Genomic DNA, 22,519 nt, shown 5'->3' with positions numbered 1-22,519 from the left:
TTCCCAATATATTCCATGAAAATAGTCCTAAAGTATTCCAAATAGTATTCCTACCATATTCCAAGAAAATAGTCCTAAACTATTCCTGATAATATTCCTAACATATTCCAAGAAACATCCTTAAATTATTCCAAATAGTATTTCTAACATATTCCAAGAAAATAGTCCTAAAGTATTCCAAATAATATTCCTAACATATTCCAAGAAACATTCCTAAAGTATTTCAAATAATATTCCTAACATATTCCAAGAAACATTTCTAAAGTGGTCCAAATAGTATTCCTAACATATTCTAAGAAACATTCCTCAACTATTCCAAATAATATTCCTAACATATTACAAGAAACATTCTTAAAGTATTTCAAATAGTATTCTTAATATATTACAAGAAACATTCCGAAAGTATTCTAAATAATATTCCTAACATATTCCAAGAAACATTTCTAAAGTATTCCAAAAAGTATTCCTAACATATTCCAAGAAATATTCCTAAAGTATTCGAAATAGTATTCGTACCATATTTCAAGAAAATAGATCTAAACTATTCCTGATAATATTCCTAACATATTCCAAGAAACATTTCTAAAGTATTTCAAATAGTATTCTTAATATATTACAAGAAACATTCCTAAAATATTCCAAATAGTATTCATGCCATATTCCAAGAAAATAATCCTTAAGTATTCCAAATAGTATTACAAATAATATTTTAACAAATTCCAAGAAATATTGCTAAAATACTCTAAGAAACAATTGTCAGTAGTGAAAGTAAAGATTTTGTCAGACTTTTTAAATGTTTTGTAATTTTTTCAGTAGTACAAATCAATAATTCGTCAGAATTTAAAATTTTTTTGTAAGTTTATCATAATTATAATTAGTATTATCATTAATATTAGTAGTTGTGCTACTGGTACTATTATTAATGATCAAAAATATTATTAATATCAAAGCAAATGAACGAGGGAAATGATAGGTAATGAAATAATTGGTATATATATATATATATAAGGCAAAAAGTAATTAGTGAATAACATGCCGTTTGAATTCGCGCATTTCCGGCTAAAATTGAAGTTTAGAAATTTAACGTGATCACGTTCTATATATAGGAATTTAATTTTCGTTAAATGACATTTAAATGTAGAGAAATGACAAATTAAGGGCATTTATAAAATTAAAGGGGTAAAATGTATAATAACGAAATAACCAGAGAAATGATAATGTTCATATATATATTTAAACGTCAAAATTACTAGAACAATGAAATAAAAAAATTGCGAACTGCGATATAAACTAAATAAAAGCTTTTGTTGAATAATTAAAGCCAAATAATATGGACCAATCAAATCAAAGTATACGTTTAAAACGATTGTAAAAACATGGAAATTGTAATCTCGTCATAATAATACGCTGCACCCCCCCCCCTCCCTCAAATTTTGATACATTTTCGCCCAGAATTCAGTGGAATATCATTGTCATGCGTAACGTTAATTATATACCAATTAATTCACACGCTGAAATTGTTTCAGTTACTTTGAACAGGATTTAAATTTTCTAATTTAAAAAAAAAATATCTCTCAAATTGTTACATTTCTTTTTTTAATTGATTTTTTAATATTAATATAAAGACATATATTTTTTTTTTTGTAATATATAAGAATATTCCATGAGAAAAAAGAAATTTTTTTTATATAAATTAAAAAAAAGGGGAATTAAAATTAGTTAATTATATACAGATAAAAGAAAGAAAATTAAAGAGTAAAATTAATTACAAGGAATGGCAAATTAGAGACTAATAAAATTAGTTTTCCTTTAAAAAGAAAAATCGAAGATTCATTAAAATAATTATATATTTTAAACTCGAAATATTCCCAGTAGTAGATAATCAAAAGTTTAAGCATGTTGAAGATAAGGATTCTTATTTCCTTTCTCTAGCATATAATTTATCTTAAAGAACAATAGCAATTTTAAAACTAAGCAAAATTTAAGTTTTAAATTACATATATTAAAAGAAATTTTTTTTATGTATTTCTTTCTCAAAAGAAATCACATTTTATAATAAATTTAACTACTTCTAAAAATTCTCAAACATGAATTGAAGTTATCTATAATTTCAGTTTTATTCCAACATTACCATATTATATTAATATATATATTTATAAATTATTAACCAAAAGCTTTTATATATAATAGTTAACAACATCTCGCGTTGAAATCTGTTTTTCATAATCCATATCACTTATCACGTCAAATTTTCATTAATATTTCATTAAAAGAATCGAAAATACTATCATAAAACGAATAATTAATTACATTTTTTAAATATTTATATTTTAATATTTAAAATTCTTTAGTTTTAACAAATTTTAATATAAAATAAAAAAAAAAGTCATATTGATAGAAGAAAAAATATTAATTAAAAAAATTGTAAAAAAAAGAAAAAATAATTATTAGACTAATACTAAAAAAAAAATAAATTATAATAACAATAATGGTAAAAATAGTGTCATGACAAGAATACTTTTATTTTCTCGACTTCTTTCAACTTTATCCAATTTAAACGACGTCCCATCAACCCTCGTTTCTTTAGTTCACATGGCGCTTGAGAAAGAACATCTACGTATTCAGAATAAGGAGTTAACTGCGCGATTCCACGGGGTGTGAGACGTGCGCGCATCAAAATTGATAACTTCCGTAAGAAAATATATATATTCCACTTGCAAAAATGTGCATATATGAACCATTATGATAAAAATTTGAGACGTATTTTTAAGAAAATTTCACATCCCCTCATGTTTCATGGCAACGAAAATTGTTGCATTATAATAATGATAAAAGAAAATTGTAACAAAAAAGAAAATTTTCTTTTATTGATAAAATAGATAACTTACTATTTATTATAATTAACATTAAAAGTAACAATTATCAAAAGTAACTATTATTAGTTGCAATTACCATTAATTATAAATTCCGTTAATAGAAACTACTATTGATAACTATCAATACTACTATTACTACTAGTGGTAACTATTGTTAGTAACAATTATTAATAGCCGTTAATAGTTACTACTAAAAGTAGTTACTACTATCAGTAGTTACTACTATCAATAGTTACTACTATCAATAGTTACTAGTATCAATACCTACTACTATCAGTAATTACTAGTATCAATACCTACTAGTATCAATAGTTACTAGTATCAATACCTACTAGTATTAATACCTACTACTATAAATACCTAATAGTATCAATAGTTACTAGTATCAATACCTACTACTATCAGTTATTTCTAGTATTAATACCTACTACTATAAATACCAACTAGTATCAATAGTTAGTAGTATTAATACCTACTACTATCAAAACCTACTAGTATCAATAGTTACTAGTATTAATGCCTGCTACTATCAATAGTTGCTAGTGCCAATGTTTAGTAGTATCAATAGTAACTATTTTGGTATTAATACTAACTATTATTAACTACTATTGATAGTTACTACTGTTAATAGTAACTACTATTATTAGTAACAAATATTAACAGCTGTTAATAGCACCTACTATCAACAGTTACTATTATTAATAGTTCTAATTGTCAATAGTAAATAATTTTGATAATAAAAACTATTTAAAGTAATTACAATTAAAAGTAATTATTATTAGTTGGGATTACAATAAATAGTAACTATCGTTAATAGTACCTACTATTTTATCATTAATAGTAATTTAAAATTAACGAAATTTTATTGAAAAAAAAAGAATGAGAGAATAAACGTTTACAATTAATGGATAAAATAAATAATATAAAGCATCCTGATAAAATGGTTATATTTTATTTAAGCAAAAAGAAAAATATAATTTTCTTTTGCAATCAAGTTGAGGGCTCTATTGTTAAAGAAAAGAGATAAATTATTTTTCACCTTTGAACTTGCCAGAATTATTTACTTGATGCGATGCTATCCGTCAATTTTTGCTTTCAGATCAACAGGTATAACATTCTATAAGAAATGCTGTTTAAACGCTCATTCTGAATTATTGATCAAAAAAGGGCATTGTTCGCGATCGTGTTCTTTATTCACTTTCTTGATGATAATCAATCTTATCACATATTGTATTACTATCTTTATTAATAATTTTCTTTTCATTTTTTTCTTCCATTTTCCAAAAAAAATATTGTTTAGTTATTGAGATGTTGAATTTAATATAAAAATTATCTATCGTATTAATACATAATTATAATTTTTTTTTTATTTCTCTAGTCATTATTTTTTTTATTTATATTTATGTGATCAATTAATAAGTTTGAAATTGTCCTGGGAAACTGAAATTTCTCCCTCTCACAGATATATATATGTGTTGTATATCTGAAAACGATTTACACACAAGAGACCAAGAATGACGGATTGAATACTAATTTATTAGATAACTTGGTGATTAATTAAAGCACTTAGCCCCTCTTCACTTATCTATATATGTATGTGTGTGAATAGGAAAGGTCTCTTCTCAATCAGAAACAAAAACATTGAATTCACTTTCATGAGAATCGACGAGAGAGTCAGTCAAGTAGTGACTTGACTTTGCTGACAGTCGACTTTGAGTGGTAGTTTGGCAATTACACGTTAGTAGGCAGAATCCCGATAGGGAAGTAGCACTTAGCTTCCCATCCTCAATCCCCCCCTTCATTTCACTCTCACTCCATTTGCCTGTTCTCCACGTGTCTCAGCAACTTTAGTGGTGAATAATGACTTGTCCATCTAATGCTAAGCATTTCCTGGATTTCAACCTCTCAACACGAGAGAGAGAGAGAGGGAGCAAGGAGGAGGTTTAATACCCATTCAAATTCAATAATTAATTTAATTTGTGTCCAAAACAGTGATGTGAATATATATTCAGATAAACAAAATTAGTTTGTTATGTTTAAAATTTATTTTACCTACTGTCGGTAATAAGTAACATTGATTTTGCCTACTGTCGGTAATATCCACAATTGACTTTATCTAATATAGATAATAACCACCATTGATTTTATCTACTGTCGGTAATAACCACAATTGACATTATCTACTGTAGGTAATAACCACCATTGATTTTTCCTACTGTCGGTAATAATCACCAACGAGTTTATCTTCGGTCGGTAACAATTACCATTGATTTTACATACTGTAGGTAATAATCACCATCAATTTTATCTACTGTCGGTAATAACCACTATTGATTTTATCTACTGTAGGTAATAATTAACATTGATTTTACCTACTGTCGGTAATAACCACAATTGACTTTATCTACTGTACGTAATAACCACCATTAATTTTGTCTACTGTCGGTAATAATTATAGTTGGTAATAATAGCCACCTATTATACTTACAGTCAATAATAATTACCATCTATTTTACCTGCAGTCGGTAATAATTACCATCGATTTTTACCTACCGTCGGTAATAATACCATTGATTTTACCTAATGTCGGTAATAAGTGCTATTGATTTTACCTACTGTCAGTAATAAGTACCATTGATTTTACCTACTGTCGGTAATAAGTGCTATTGATTTTACCTACTGTCGGTAATAAGTACCATTGATTTTACCTACTGTCGGTAATAAGTACCATTGATTTTACCTACTGTCGGTAATAACTACAATTGACTTTATCTACTGTAGGTAATAACCACCATTAATTTTGTCTACTGTCGGTAATAAGTACCAATGATTTTTACCTACTGTCGGTAATAATGACCATCGATTTTATCTACGGTCGGTAACAATTATAGTTGGTAATAATACCCACCGATTATACTTACAGTCAATAATAATTACCATCCATTTTATCTGCAGTCGTTAATAATTACCATCGATTTTTACTTACCGTTGGTAATAATTGCCATCGATAATAATTAAAAAAATAAAAAAGATATGTAAAATGAATTTTTTTTTAAATTTGAAATAAAATTATAACAAAATTTAAGAGGAATAAAAAATATAAATTTCTCGTGTGATGAATAATCAAGTTGGAAATGAAGATTAGCATTTGTAAAGTAAAATTTTGTAAATTGACGTTCGCATTACGTGTGAGGAGGCGATATAATGACGGTGAGCACGAAAAGTACCGTACCGGAAACTTCATCTTCTTTGACTAATTTCAAAGTTAAGTAAAATTCCCAAAGTTAGGAGTTTGATGCACAGTATAACGTCTCTTCACCGTAACTCAAATGATGTACGTTTAATATTCAAGGACTGTGAGTCAATCTTTTTAATTTAATTTAAAATCAACTTGCTCTACTGCTTAAGAACGTTACGTGGCAAATTCTTCAAAAAAAAAACTTTTTTCAACTGCCATTCAAAAAAAAAAACAGAATAATTTTTTTCTATATCAAATAAATAAGTGAAAATCAAAGGCGCAATTAAGGAGAATAAAATAATATAAAAAAAAACTTGCTTTCAAGCAATTTGTTCAATATAAAACAAGTGAAATTGATAAAGTAAAAAAAAAAAAAAAATTCTTTAATATGAAGAGAAAAAAAAGTGTTGAATAAGCGTAATATTGAAAAATGCACTTTTCAACGAAATCGGTTGAATAGAAAATGAGAGTTTCGCGTTATTCGATTTATTGCACCAATACATGATGAGAAGTGTGTATAAAGACTCATTAAAAATGGAATACAGTATTCAATATTCACTGGCACCCCCCCCCCTCCATATATATATACGAAGCACGTTGAAATTCATCCGACTGACGATCTCACTAATCAGATTTTGCGCTTACACGACAGTGCATCAAGATCCAGTGAACTGAAGTCATTACAAACTGTCAGATTCAATGTTCAAGTTTGACAATCCCCAGAGAGTGTGTGAGAGAGAATTGAATGTATGCACTGTTGATTGAGGCTTGTCTCACCACCTTCTGTTGTTCGACTATTTTTTTTTCCTATTTTTTTTTTCATCTTATCCCTCTTTACATATAATATACGATATTATTCTCTAACCTTTTTTTCCCCTCCTATTTATAACTCCACTAAATGACCCTCTTTATTCATTCCCTCATTTTTTATTCGATCGAAAATATCTTCCATTTTCTCGTTTTAGCTTTAGTCTCAAACCATTAGTGGATATAACTACTGAAATATTAAGTGGCTTTTGAATAAAAGAGAATATTTTTAATTAGTTCAACCATTAACGCCAAGTTCCATTTTCAGCATTACTATTATTATTTTTTTTTTTTTAAATGACAACATGAAAACAAATTATTTCTTCAATTTAAATTTTTAATTTATAATTTTAATTCTGTTTTAAAAAAAATAAAATTCAATGTCGATTATCATCGACAAAAAGAAGTTTTAATTGATACCAAGTGTAGGTATTACCGACAGTAGATAAAATCAATTGTAATTAATACCTGTAGTAGATAAAATCAATGGTAATTGTTACCAACGGTAGGTAACGTCGGGAACCACTAATATCATCATTATTTACTCAGCAGTAGTACAATTTTCTCAGTAGTATTGCTCAGCAGTAGAACAATTTTCTCAGTAGTATTACTCAGCAGTAGAACAATTTTCTCAGTAGTATTACTCAGCAGTAGTACAAATTTCTCAGTAGTATTGCTCAGCAGTAGAACAATTTTCTCAGTAGAATCACTAGGCAGTAGTACAAGTAAAAATTTAGTTGGACGGGTTTGCAATTTTGTTAGTAATACAAGTAAATATTTAGTCAGACATTCTTGATTTGACCTTCAAACGACCTTGAATGACCTTGACTGACCTTGACTTGACCTTCAAATGACCTTGAATGACCTTGACTTGACCTTCAAATGACCTTGAACGACCTTGACTTGACCTTGAGTCATGCTTTTCTCAGTAGTATTACTCAGCAGTAGTACAATATTATCAGTAGTATTGCTCAGCAGTAGAACAATTTTCTCAGTAGTATTACTCAGCAGTAGAACAATTTTCTCAGTAGTATTACTCAGCAGTAGTACAAATTTCTCAGTAGTATTGCTCAGCAGTAGAACAATTTTCTCAGTAGAATCACTAGGCAGTAGTACAAGTAAAAATTTAGTTGGACGGGTTTGCAATTTTGTTAGTAATACAAGTAAATATTTAGTCAGACATTCTTGATTTGACCTTCAAACGACCTTGAATGACCTTGACTGACCTTGACTTGACCTTCAAATGACCTTGAATGACCTTGACTTGACCTTCAAATGACCTTGAACGACCTTGACTTGACCTTGAGTCATGCTTTTCTCAGTAGTATTACTCAGCAGTAGTACAATATTATCAGTAGTATTACTCAGCAGTAGTACAATTTTCTCAGTAGTATTACTCAGCAGTAGTACAATTTTCTCAGTAGTATTACTCAGCAGTAGTACAATTTTCTCAGTAGTATTACTCAGCAGTAGAACAATTTTCTCAGTAGTATTACTCAGCAGTAGTACAATTTTTGCAGTAGTATTTCTCAGCAGTAGTACAATTTTCTCAGTAGTATTACTCAGCAGTAGTACAATTTTCTCAGTAGTATTGCTCAGCAGTAGAACAATTTTCTCAGTAGTATTACTCAGCAGTAGAACAATTTTCTCAGTAGTATTACTCAGCAGTAGTACAAATTTCTCAGTAGTATTGCTCAGCAGTAGAACAATTTTCTCAGTAGAATCACTAGGCAGTAGTACAAGTAAAAATTTAGTTGGACGGGTTTGCAATTTTGTTAGTAATACAAGTAAATATTTAGTCAGACATTCTTGATTTGACCTTCAAACGACCTTGAATGACCTTGAATGACCTTGACTTGACCTTCAAATGACCTTGAATGACCTTGACTTGACCTTCAAATGACCTTGAACGACCTTGACTTGACCTTGAGTCATGCTTTTCTCAGTAGTATTACTCAGCAGTAGTACAATATTATCAGTAGTATTACTCAGCAGTAGTACAATTTTCTCAGTAGTATTACTCAGCAGTAGTACAATTTTCTCAGTAGTATTACTCAGCAGTAGTACAATTTTCTCAGTAGTATTACTCAGCAGTAGAACAATTTTCTCAGTAGTATTACTCAGCAGTAGTACAATTTTTGCAGTAGTATTTCTCAGCAGTAGTACAATTTTCTCAGCAGTAGTACAATTTTCTCAGTAGTATTACTCAGCAGTAGTACAATTTTCTCAGTAGTATTGCTCAGCAGTAGAACAATTTTCTCAGTAGTATTACTCAGCAGTAGAACAATTTTCTCAGTAGTATTACTCAGCAGTAGTACAAATTTCTCAGTAGTATTGCTCAGCAGTAGAACAATTTTCTCAGTAGAATCACTAGGCAGTAGTACAAGTAAAAATTTAGTTGGACGGGTTTGCTATTTTGTTAGTAATACAAGTAAATATTTAGTCAGACATTCTTGATTTGACCTTCAAACGACCTTGAATGACCTTGAATGACCTTGACTTGACCTTCAAATGACCTTGAATGACCTTGACTTGACCTTCAAATGACCTTGAACGACCTTGACTTGACCTTGAGTCATGCTTTTCTCAGTAGTATTACTCAGCAGTAGTACAATATTATCAGTAGTATTACTCAGCAGTAGTACAATTTTCTCAGTAGTATTACTCAGCAGTAGTACAATTTTCTCAGTAGTATTACTCAGCAGTAGTACAATTTTCTCAGTAGTATTACTCAGCAGTAGAACAATTTTCTCAGTAGTATTACTCAGCAGTAGTACAATTTTTGCAGTAGTATTTCTCAGCAGTAGTACAATTTTCTCAGTAGTATTACTCAGCAGTAGTACAATTTTCTCAGTAGTATTGCTCAGCAGTAGAACAATTTTCTCAGTAGTATTACTCAGCAGTAGAACAATTTTCTCAGTAGTATTACTCAGCAGTAGTACAAATTTCTCAGTAGTATTGCTCAGCAGTAGAACAATTTTCTCAGTAGAATCACTAGGCAGTAGTACAAGTAAAAATTTAGTTGGACGGGTTTGCAATTTTGTTAGTAATACAAGTAAATATTTAGTCAGACATTCTTGATTTGACCTTCAAACGACCTTGAATGACCTTGACTTGACCTTCAAATGACCTTGAATGACCTTGACTTGACCTTCAAATGACCTTGAACGACCTTGACTTGACCTTGAGTCATGCTTTTCTCAGTAGTATTACTCAGCAGTAGTACAATATTATCAGTAGTATTACTCAGCAGTAGTACAATTTTCTCAGTAGTATTACTCAGCAGTAGTACAATTTTCTCAGTAGTATTACTCAGCAGTAGTACAATTTTCTCAGTAGTATTACTCAGCAGTAGAACAATTTTCTCAGTAGTATTACTCAGCAGTAGTACAATTTTTGCAGTAGTATTTCTCAGCAGTAGTACAATTTTCTCAGTAGTATTACTCAGCAGTAGTACAATTTTCTCAGTAGTATTGCTCAGCAGTAGAACAATTTTCTCAGTAGTATTACTCAGCAGTAGAACAATTTTTTCAGTAGTATTACTCAGCAGTAGTACAAATTTCTCAGTAGTATTGCTCAGCAGTAGAACAATTTTCTCAGTAGAATCACTAGGCAGTAGTACAAGTAAAAATTTAGTTGGACGGGTTTGCAATTTTGTTAGTAATACAAGTAAATATTTAGTCAGACATTCTTGATTTGACCTTCAAAGGACCTTGAATGACCTTGAATGACCTTGACTTGACCTTCAAATGACCTTGAATGACCTTGACTTGACCTTCAAATGACCTTGAACGACCTTGACTTGACCTTGAGTCATGCTTTTCTCAGTAGTATTACTCAGCAGTAGAACAATTTTCTCAGTAGTATTACTCAGCAGTAGTACAATTTTTGCAGTAGTATTTCTCAGCAGTAGTACAATTTTCTCAGTAGTATTACTCAGCAGTAGTACAATTTTCTCAGTAGTATTGCTCAGCAGTAGAACAATTTTCTCAGTAGTATTACTCAGCAGTAGAACAATTTTCTCAGTAGTATTACTCAGCAGTAGTACAAATTTCTCAGTAGTATTGCTCAGCAGTGGAACAATTTTCTCAGTAGAATCACTAGGCAGTAGTACAAGTAAAAATTTAGTTGGACGGGTTTGCAATTTTGTTAGTAATACAAGTAAATATTTAGTCAGACATTCTTGATTTGACCTTCAAACGACCTTGAATGACCTTGAATGACCTTGACTTGACCTTCAAATGACCTTGAATGACCTTGACTTGACCTTCAAATGACCTTGAACGACCTTGACTTGACCTTGAGTCATGCTTTTCTCAGTAGTATTACTCAGCAGTAGTACAATTTTATCAGTAGTATTACTCAGCAGTAGTACAATTTTCTCAGTAGTATTACTCAGCAGTAGAACAATTTTCTCAGTAGTATTACTCAGCAGTAGTACAATTTTTGCAGTAGTATTTCTCAGCAGTAGTACAATTTTCTCAGTAGTATTACTCAGCAGTAGTACAATTTTCTCAGTAGTATTGCTCAGCAGTAGAACAATTTTCTCAGTAGTATTACTCAGCAGTAGAACAATTTTTTCAGTAGTATTACTCAGCAGTAGTACAAATTTCTCAGTAGTATTGCTCAGCAGTAGAACAATTTTCTCAGTAGAATCACTAGGCAGTAGTACAAGTAAAAATTTAGTTGGACGGGTTTGCAATTTTGTTAGTAATACAAGTAAATATTTAGTCAGACATTCTTGATTTGACCTTCAAAGGACCTTGAATGACCTTGAATGACCTTGACTTGACCTTCAAATGACCTTGAATGACCTTGACTTGACCTTCAAATGACCTTGAACGACCTTGACTTGACCTTGAGTCATGCTTTTCTCAGTAGTATTACTCAGCAGTAGAACAATTTTCTCAGTAGTATTACTCAGCAGTAGTACAATTTTTGCAGTAGTATTTCTCAGCAGTAGTACAATTTTCTCAGTAGTATTACTCAGCAGTAGTACAATTTTCTCAGTAGTATTGCTCAGCAGTAGAACAATTTTCTCAGTAGTATTACTCAGCAGTAGAACAATTTTCTCAGTAGTATTACTCAGCAGTAGTACAAATTTCTCAGTAGTATTGCTCAGCAGTGGAACAATTTTCTCAGTAGAATCACTAGGCAGTAGTACAAGTAAAAATTTAGTTTGACGGGTTTGCAATTTTGTTAGTAATACAAGTAAATATTTAGTCAGACATTCTTGATTTGACCTTCAAACGACCTTGAATGACCTTGAATGACCTTGACTTGACCTTCAAATGACCTTGAATGACCTTGACTTGACCTTCAAATGACCTTGAACGACCTTGACTTGACCTTGAGTCATGCTTTTCTCAGTAGTATTACTCAGCAGTAGTACAATTTTATCAGTAGTATTACTCAGCAGTAGTACAATTTTCTCAGTAGTATTGCTGAGCAGTAGAACAATTTTCTCAGTAGTATTACTCAGCAGTAGAACAATTTTTGCAGTAGTATTTCTCAGCAGTAGTACAATTTTCTCAGTAGTATTACTCAGCAGTAGTACAATTTTCTCAGTAGTATTGCTCAGCAGTAGAACAATTTTCTCAGTAGTATTACTCAGCAGTAGAACAATTTTCTCAGTAGTATTACTCAGCAGTAGAACAATTTTCTCAGTAGTATTACTCAGCAGTAGTACAAATTTCTCAGTAGTATTGCTCAGCAGTAGAACAATTTTCTCAGTAGAATTACAAGGCAGTAGTACAAGTAAAAATTTAGTTGGACGGGTTTGCAATTTTGTTAGTAATACAAGTAAATATTTAGTCAGACATTCTTGATTTGACCTTCAAAGGACCTTGAATGACCTTGAATGACCTTGACTTGACCTTCAAATGACCTTGAATGACCTTGACTTGACCTTCAAATGACCTTGAACGACCTTGACTTGACCTTGAGTCATGCTTTTTTCAGTAGTATTACTGAGCAGTAGTACAATTTTCTAAGTAGTATTACTCAGCAGTAGTACAATTTTTGCAGTAGTATTTCTCAGCAGTAGTACAATTTTATCAGTAGTATTACTCAGCAGTAGAACAATTTTCTCAGTAGTATTACTCAGCAGTAGTACAATTTTCTCAGTAGTAGAACAATTTTCTCAGTAGTATTACTCAGCAGTAGTACAATTTTCTCAGTAGTATTGCTCAGCAGTAGAACAATTTTCTCAGTAGAATTACTAGGCAGTAGTACAAGTAAAAATTAAGTTGGACGGGTTTGCAATTTTGTTAGTAATACAAGTAAATATTTAGTCAGACATTCTTGATTTGACCGTCAAAGGACCTTGAATGACCTTGAATGACCTTGACTTGACCTTCAAATGACCTTGAATGACCTTGACTTGACCTTCAAATGACCTTGAACGACCTTGAGTTGACCTTGAGTCATGCTTTTTTCAGTAGTATTACTGAGCAGTAGTACAATTTTCTAAGTAGTATTACTCAGCAGTAGTACAAATTTTCTCAGTAGTATTACTCAGCAGTAGTACAATTTTCTCAGTAGTATTGCTCAGCAGTAGAACAATTTTCTCAGTAGTATTACTCAGCAGTAGTACAATTTTCTCAGTAGTATTGCTCAGCAGTAGAACAATTTTCTCAGTAGAATTACTAGGCAGTAGTACAAGTAAAAATTTAGTTGGACGGGTTTGCAATTTTGTTAGTAATACAAGTAAATATTTAGTCAGACATTCTTGATTTGACCTTCAAAGGACCTTGAATGACCTTGAATGACCTTGACTTGACCTTCAAATGACCTTGAACGACCTTGAGTTGACCTTGAGTCATGCTTTTTTCAGTAGTATTACTGAGCAGTAGTACAATTTTCTAAGTAGTATTACTCAGCAGTAGTACAAATTTTCTCAGTAGTATTACTCAGCAGTAGTACAATTTTCTCAGTAGTATTGCTCAGCAGTAGAACAATTTTCTCAGTAGTATTACTCAGCAGTAGAACAATTTTCTCAGTAGTATTACTCAGCAGTAGTACAATTTTTGCAGTAGTATTTCTCAGCAGTAGTACAATTTTATCAGTAGTATTACTCAGCAGTAGAACAATTTTCTCAGTAGTATTACTCAGCAGTAGTACAATTTTCTCAGTAGTATTGCTCAGCAGTAGAACAATTTTCTCAGTAGAATTACTAGGCAGTAGTACAAGTAAAAATTTAGTTGGACGGGTTTGCAATTTTGTTAGTAATACAAGTAAATATTTAGTCAGACATTCTTGATTTGACCTTCAAACGACCTTGAATGACCTTGAATGACCTTGACTTGACCTTCAAATGACCTTGAATGACCTTGACTTGACCTTCAAATGACCTTGAACGACCTTGAGTTGACCTTGAGTCATGCTTTTTTCAGTAGTATTACTGAGCAGTAGTACAATTTTCTAAGTAGTATTACTCAGCAGTAGTACAAATTTTCTCAGTAGTATTACTCAGCAGTAGTACAATTTTCTCAGTAGTATTGCTCAGCAGTAGAACAATTTTCTCAGTAGTATTACTCAGCAGTAGAACAATTTTCTCAGTAGTATTACTCAGCAGTAGTACAATTTTTGCAGTAGTATTTCTCAGCAGTAGTACAATTTTATCAGTAGTATTACTCAGCAGTAGAACAATTTTCTCAGTAGTATTACTCAGCAGTAGTACAATTTTCTCAGTAGTATTGCTCAGCAGTAGAACAATTTTCTCAGTAGAATTACTAGGCAGTAGTACAAGTAAAAATTTAGTTGGACGGGTTTGCAATTTTGTTAGTAATACAAGTAAATATTTAGTCAGACATTCTTGATTTGACCTTCAAACGACCTTGAATGACCTTGAATGACCTTGACTTGACCTTCAAATGACCTTGAACGACCTTGACTTGACCTGGGGTCATGCTTTTTTCAGTAGTATTACTCAGCAGTAGTACAATTTTCTCAGTAGTATTACTCAGCAGTAGTACAATTTTCTCAGTAGTATTACTCAGCAGTAGTACAATTTTCTCAGTAGTATTACTCAGCAGTAGTATAATTTTCTCAGTAGTATTGCTCAGCAGTAGAACAATTTTCTCAGTAGTATTACTCAGCAGTAGAACAATTTTCTCAGTAGTATTACTCAGCAGTAGTACAATTTTCTCAGTAGTATTACTCAGCAGTAGAACAATTTTCTCAGTAGTATTACTCAGCAGGAGTACAATTTTCTCAGTAGTATTGCTCAGCAGTAGAACAATTTTCTCAGTAGAATTACTAGGCAGTAGTACAAGTAAAAATTTAGTTGGACGGGTTTGCAATTTTGTTAGTAATACAAGTAAATATTTAGTCAGACATTCTTGATTTTACCTTCAAACGACCTTGAATGACCTTGAATGACCTTGACTTGACCTTCAAATGACCTTGAATGACCTTGACTTGACCTTCAAATGACCTTGAACGACCTTGACTTGACCTTGGGTCATGCTTTTTTCAGTAGTATTACTCAGCAGTAGTACAATTTTCTCAGTAGTATTACTCAGCAGTAGTACAATTTTCTCAGTAGTATTACTCAGCAGTAGTACAATTTTCTCAGTAGTATTGCTCAGCAGTATAACAATTTTCTCAGTAGAATTACTAGGCAGCAGTACAAGTATAAATTTAGTTGGACGGGTTTTTTAGCGTAAAATAATTAAATTAACAATTCTTTGTATAAGTTATATATATATATATATATATATTTATTATTTTTAAGTTATATAATTTTTTGTATATTACAAATTACTGTATTTTTTTCACATCTTTCTCTTCTTTTTACAATTAATTATTTATTGTTAATTGCGATTTTTATTGTAAATTTTTAATTTTGTACTGCAATTTTTTTCGTAAATTACAATTTTTTTATTATTAAATTACAATTTTTCAATTGTAAATTGCAATTTTTATTGTAATTTACAATTTTTTTGGGAAATTGCAATTTAATTTATAAATTATAAATTTTGCATTCTTTATTTTACAATAACTATTAGAAGATTTTTTTTTGTCAATTGTGTGAAAAGAGGAACTTCCTTATTAACATTTTTTTTTATTTTTGTTGTTGTTTTTTTTTTTTTTTTTTTTTTTTTTGACGAGCTCAGCTCGTTTCTGGATAATTTGTTATATTTATAAGTATATATGAAATTATAGTCTCAAGTCATTTATTAAAATTCTTTGATCTCTTGAGTGATTTTTACTCTAAACATTATTTTTTTTCTCTCTCTAAAATTCTAGTCGAGTTCAATTTTCAATTTTTCCTTTTTTTTTCTTAATACCATTTACACTAACAGGTAATTGCTTATTGCAATAACTGAAATATTGCAAATATTAGGTAAAAGATAAATATTAGGTAGGTAAAAGCAATGTTAACATAAATGTCGTAAAGGTAAAATGCAGGTAAAATCCCCCTAAATTTTTTTTTATTATTATTGTTCTTTTAAATTTAGAAACTTTAAAAATAAAAAGTTTTTAACCGTCAATTTATGGTCTTAAAAATTTACAAGACTCCTTAAATATAATTTTTGATAGAAAGTCTTTTTTTAGGATAATATTGAAAATCTCTTTTGTAAAGATTCGGTTTTTATAAAAATACGATTAAATATAGTTGAAAATTCAATCCTCAGGGAATTGAGAATAATGAATTCTAAGGCATTATCCTGCATCGTCATATTTTGTCTGACCAGTATATTATATTTTTTGTCTGATAAAAAAGATGGAGTAAATGTAATATTTATTAATTTGGATGTAAAGGTAGCTTTCTTTCTTTTTTTTTTTTTTTTTTTTTTTTTGATTCAGTATAGTGGTTTAGAGCCATATGTTTCTTTGGGAAAGTATTAGTATATAGGGTCCATGGTTCGGTTAAGTGAGTCTGACCGAACGGGATGCTGAAGGCGAACGAAGACGCAGCGCGTTGAATAATGTATTTGTTGGATGGTTGTGTTTTTGCTATATTGTGTGCTACTACTACTACTACTTTTGTGACAGAAAAAGAGACGAGTGAAAGAGAGAAAGAGAAAGAAAGTTGTCGACACAATACTGTGCCGACTCACCATTACGAAGCAACGTTTTCTTTTCCATTGATATTCCACCCCCTCCCTCCTCCTTCTCCCACTTTCCTTTCCATAACCATTGGGTCCCTTTAATATTGCTGCTATTCGTTGTATTTTCCACTGACTTATTTTGAAAACTACTTTTCTCGGACCAATATCATCGTGTCCAAAACAGTTTCATTTCTGAACACTCTATTTCCCATTGAACTTGGTTGTCTTGTAATTGACTCACCCAAAGCACCTGCTGACAAACTTTTCAATGCTTCAAAATTGTTTTTATTTTCTAAGGTTAAAAATATTTACAAAATTTAATTTAAAAAAAAAAAAAAAAACACAAATATTTTTTATTATTCTCATCACTGAATAGACATCATAACGTCTGACTAAAATTTGGCTTAACTATTTGAAAATAAAAATTAATTAGATTTCTGTCTGACCAAAAACTATTTTGTACTACTGACTCCTTAATTATTTCCTTAACTATGCGGAAAAAAAATCTACGGTTTAAAATATATGTATTTCGTCTGACTATAAATAGTTTTACTACTGGACAGTTAATTACAAGAATTTATATAAAATACTGTCGGACTACAATTGTCCTTTACTACTGATTTTATAACGTTCGGTCTTACTAAAACTGGCATGTACTACTGATTCTTGAATTATTGGAATTTATAACGTTTTGTCTGATTACAACTAGTTTGTTACTACTTAGCTTTATAAAAGGTGTAATTTAGGTTCCATGCTTGTCTAAAGTAGGTTCAAAATAGGTTTAAAGTAGGTTCTAAGTAGGTTCAAAGTAGGTTCAATGTAGGTTCAATGTAGGTTTAAAGTAGGTCTAATATAGGTCAAAAAGTAGTGACAAAGTTGGTTCTAAACATGTTCTATGTAGGTTCAAAATAGGTTCTGAATATGTCCAAAGTAGGTTTAATATAGGTCTAATGTAGGTACAAACTAGGTTCAAAGTAGGTTCTGTATAAGTCTTAAGTAGGTTCAATATAGGTCCAAAGTAGGGTAAAGTAGGTTCTGTATACGTCCTAAAAAGGTTTAAAGTAGATTTTGTATAGGTCCTAAGTAGATTCTGTATATGTCCAAAGTAGGTCTAAAGTAGGTTCTAAACATGTTCAATGTAGGTTTAAATTAAGTCTAATATAGGTCCTAAATTGGTTTAAAGTAGGTTCTATATATGTCCTAAATAGGTTCAAATTAGGTTCTGAATGTGTCCTAAATACGTTTAAAATAGTTTCTGTATGGGTCCAAAGTAGATTTAAAGTAGGTTCTGTATGTGTCTTAAATAGGTTTAAAGTAGTTTCTGTATGGAACCAAAGTAGGTTCTAAGTAGATTAAATGTAGGTTCAAAGTAGGTTATGTATAGGTCCAAAGTAGGTTCTGTATATGTCCAAGGTAGGTCTAAAGTAGGTTCTAAATAGGTTTAATTTAGGTTTAAAGTAGGTCAAATATAGGTCCAAAATAGGTCCAATTTAGGTTCTGTATATTTTCTAATTAGGTCCAAAGTAGATTCTGTATATGTGCTAGGTCCAAAGTAGGTTGTGTATGTGTCCTAAATAGGTTTAAAGTAGTTTCTGTATGGATCCAAGGTAGGTTCAAAGTAGGTATTGTATAGGTCCAAAGTAGGCTCTGTACATGTCCTAATTAGGTCCAAAGTAGATTCTGTATATGTCCTAATTAGGTCGAAAGTAGGTTTTGTATATGTCCTAAATGGGTTCAGAGTAGTTTCTGTATAGATCCAAAGCAGGTTCTAAATAGTTTCAACGTTCTGTCTGACCAAAACTAACATATACTACTGATATCAAAATTCTGAAATTAAATAAAAATTTAAAATTTAAAACCAGTTAAAATGCACATTTAGAATTTGTCCAATAATACTAATTTCTACTAGTGGGTGGTAAAAAAAAAAATATATATATATATACTTTTGCTCCTTAGTCACATTAAAATGAACAACACAATGGAACATAATTTTCGCGAACGGAATGAGAGGAGAAATAATACAGTGACAAAAATGGACAGAAACAAAGCGAAATAGTGGCAAGAAAATTTCGTGGTGTTGAAACATCACGGTTGAGATAAATAGGTACTGCCACGTGCTCTCATGTTGAAAATTCAATGGGGGTAGGAAGGCGGCGGACAATGGAAAAGTATATACTGAGTGTCGACACAGTGCAAAAGCGCGAGAGTGGATTCCCAGTAAAAGAGGTTAAAGAGAAAGGAAGAACAATCGGACGGAAAATCTGGATGAGACAATGGCCTCAAAAAAAAAAAAAAAAAAATGGGGGAGGGGAAAAATAATAATAATACACCCGCAGAATTTTTTTTTCTTTCGTATAGGGATTTTGGGGAAAGTTGTTGTTTTCTGTTTTTTTTTTTTACAGAGACTAAAATATGCGACAATACCAAAAAAAAAAAAAAAAAAATTGTAAAGTAGTGCTGTGTCTGTGACTCGTGTCTTGTTCTTGTTCTACTTGTTGTGGGTCGGTAGGTCTGATGTCAGTTTCGAGTTACACTCTTAACATCGATCCTTCATTTCAGTTTGACCTTTTGTAAGGGGGCGCTACTAGCTTTCACTCTTCGAGGTTTAATTGCTATCGGTTAGTCCCTAATTGTGTTATTTAATCGATAAATTCACAGTACAGTTTAAATACTGTTAAATGTTTCTAAGATCTATTAAAGATAATTAGAATTGTCAACAAATTTCTAGAAGAAAAATTAAGAAAAATAATTTTTCTTCAATTTTTCTGATTAATAAATATATATAAATTTATTATTTTTTTTTAATCTTTTTATTTAAACTAACCTAATGCACTACTTTTCTTTTTTTTTTTTTTTTTTAATAAATTTTTGTGAATAACAAAAAATTCTCTATTTACAAAAGATGGAAATTCTTTTTATAAAATTTTTCCACAAATTAAATATGAAGAATATGATATTAAAATGTAAAGGGGGAAAATGAGTTATACTTGTGGCATTTAATTAATGAATACTAATTTGATTAAGCCGGGAGGTATTCATATAATAATAAGGTACAACACACAGGTATATATAGGGATTCTGTCCCTTGTCATTTTTCTCGCTAACCAGCACTGAATTATTCATGAGCAGTTAAAATTCCCAATGTAACTGACCTATTTCAAAAGTTGCGACCAAATATATATATATATATATATATATACATGTGTGTGTATGTGTGAGGGAGATTTTCAGTTTTCACCAAAGCAAAGTTAGGAAGATTCCGGCGCTGAAATCCGAGAGAAATCGATTCACATCAATTTGTCAGTATACTGAGAGGATATTCTGCTTACCACCAATGATTTCCATCTCTCTCTCTCTCTCTCTCTCTCTCTCTCTCTACTTGTTGATAAATTACATGGAAATTTATCCCTTCCGACACATTTTAGTCCATTGCAAAAATTATATATTTATCGATTCTCAAAAAAAAAAAAAAATTAAAATTTATTACTATCTGTTATTTGTTCATTTTTGTGAACTCTGTCGTATATAAATCTGCAAATTTTGTCGATATTTATAGAAAAGCAATATTTGACATTATAATGGTAAATTTAATATGATTTTTTAATATATTTCACTTTTATCATTCCTTTTTTTTTATTTAAAAATAGAGATTTTTTAAAAATCTATTTTTATTAATTTTATACTTATATCTTAGCATCGGTTCCTAAGGATTCTTTTTCCTTAGCAACGGTTGCTAAGAATTTTTCTTTCCTTAGCAACGGTTGCTAAGGTTATTCTTTTCTTAGAAACGGTTGCTAAGAATTTTTCTTTCCTTAGCAACGGTTGCTAAGGTTATTCTTTCCTTAGCAACGGTTGCTAAGGATTTTTCTTTCCTTAGCAATGGTTGCTAAGGCTTTTTATTCCTTATCGACGGTTGCTAAGGTTATTCTTTTCTTAGCAACGGTTGCTAAGGATTTTTCTTTCCTTAGCAACGGCTGCTAAGGATTCTTTTTCCTTAGCAACGGTTGCTAATGTTATTCTTTCCTTAGCAACGGTTGCTAAGGTTATTCTTTCCTTAGCAACGGTTGCTAAGGATTTTTCTTTCCTTAGCAACGGTTGCTAAGGATTCTTTTTCCTTAGCAACGGTTGCTAAGGCATTTTATTCCTTATCGACGGTTGCTAAGATTATTCTTTTCTTAGCAACGGTTGCTAAGGATTATTCTTTCCTTAGCAACGGTTGCTAATTATTTTTATTCCTTATCAACGGTTGCTAAGGTAATTCTTTTCTTAGCAACGGTTGCTAAGACTTTTTAATCCTTAGCAACGGTTGCTAAGGTTTTTTAATCCTTAGCAACGGTTGATAATTCTTTTTATTCCTTATCAACGGTTGCTAAGGCTATTTATTCTTTAGCAACGGTTGCTAAGGTTATTCTTTTCTTAGGAACGGTTGCTAAGAATTTTTCTTTCCTTAGCAACGGTTGCTAAGGAATAAAAAACTTTAACGACGGTTAGATTAGAATTTGTTTTCCTTAGCAACAGTTGCTAAGAATTTTTTTTCACAAGCCACGAAATCCTCAGAGCCAAATAAATATTTATTTATTTCAAATAATTTTCATTTTGTGTTAAGTAAAATTTTCACTGATTTATATAGTTTTATATATATTTGTATATTTGTTGTATATTTGTTGTATATTTGTTGTATATTTTTTGTATATTTTTATATAATTTTCTTCTATTTTTTTTTGTTGCAGGGAATGTTTTATAAAGCATCTTGGAATTTCATTACTGAGAGGGGAATTTTTTTTTTTTTCTTCTTCCTGTTTTAAGGTAAGTCTTCGACCTTCGAGTCACTAAACCAGGTACTCATTTGCTAAGTAAATGTGATTAACGTTAAGATTTAATTGGATTATAACACGTTTAATTAGAAAAAAAGGTGCACATTAAAAAATTTTAATAAAGCGTTGGCTTCACAAATTGAAACACAGATTCTTTTTTTTTTTTTTTTTTTTTTCTTCGTTTCATTGAAAGAAGTCTCGAATATAGATTCATAGGATAAATTTCCCGTTAGAAAAAAAAAAAAATTCGAAATAAAACTTTTTTTTAAAAATTAAAAAAGGGGTAAATTTCATAAGTCAATTATTTGTATCGTGAAATAAAATAAAAGGGACAATGCCGTTAGAATGGAATAGAATTTTTAACGAGTTGTTAGAAAGCATATATATATATATATATATATATGTATATATAAAGTAACGTTGGGAGTTCAATTGACAATTTAACTGCGTAGTGTGTTTGATGGTGAGACCGGAAATTTATTCGACCGAGGCAATCCAACTTGTAGGTCGTTATTGAATTTCAATGTTTCCGTGTGTGTATGTGAAAGAGAGAAAAGAGAAAGAGAGGAAAGTATACAGAAGAAGTTTTAGGAAGTACAACCTTACTCGTATGCCACAAGATCCATCTCTTGTTTCTTTCTTTCTTTTTTTTTTTTTTTTTGTTTTTTGTTTTCCTTCGTTTCTCTTTTTTTCCTTGTTTTGCCTTCCACTTCGTTTCCTTCGACA

At 30.5% G+C, this 22,519-nt stretch overlaps 1 protein-coding gene and 1 long non-coding RNA gene across 4 annotated transcripts in view; both read right to left on the bottom strand.

Annotated features, from left to right (window-relative positions):
- LOC127280005 (uncharacterized) overlaps window positions 1–22,519 on the bottom strand; it is a 152,967-nt gene that overhangs the window by 12,515 nt on the left and 117,933 nt on the right. The window lies entirely within an intron of this gene.
- LOC127280007 (uncharacterized) lies at window positions 7,475–15,762 on the bottom strand. Of its 3 annotated transcripts, none has more exons than XR_007842763.1 (3): window positions 13,725–15,762; window positions 9,406–9,479; window positions 7,475–7,744 (listed from the first exon to the last, which is right to left on the bottom strand). It is a non-coding gene; the product is annotated as an uncharacterized LOC127280007 (long non-coding RNA). The 3 variants fall into 3 exon arrangements; XR_007842765.1 differs by lacking the exons at window positions 7,475–7,744; window positions 9,406–9,479 and adding exons at window positions 10,472–10,622; window positions 12,165–12,259; XR_007842764.1 differs by lacking the exons at window positions 7,475–7,744; window positions 9,406–9,479 and adding exons at window positions 11,522–11,672; window positions 12,165–12,259.

This window comes from Leptopilina boulardi, unplaced genomic scaffold (assembly GCF_019393585.1).
Source record: "Leptopilina boulardi isolate dan_hultmark-lab unplaced genomic scaffold, ZJU_Lbou_2.1 LbouV2_229, whole genome shotgun sequence".
Classification (NCBI taxonomy): domain Eukaryota; kingdom Metazoa; phylum Arthropoda; class Insecta; order Hymenoptera; family Figitidae; genus Leptopilina; species Leptopilina boulardi.
This window is presented reverse-complemented; position numbering and strand designations above follow the sequence as displayed.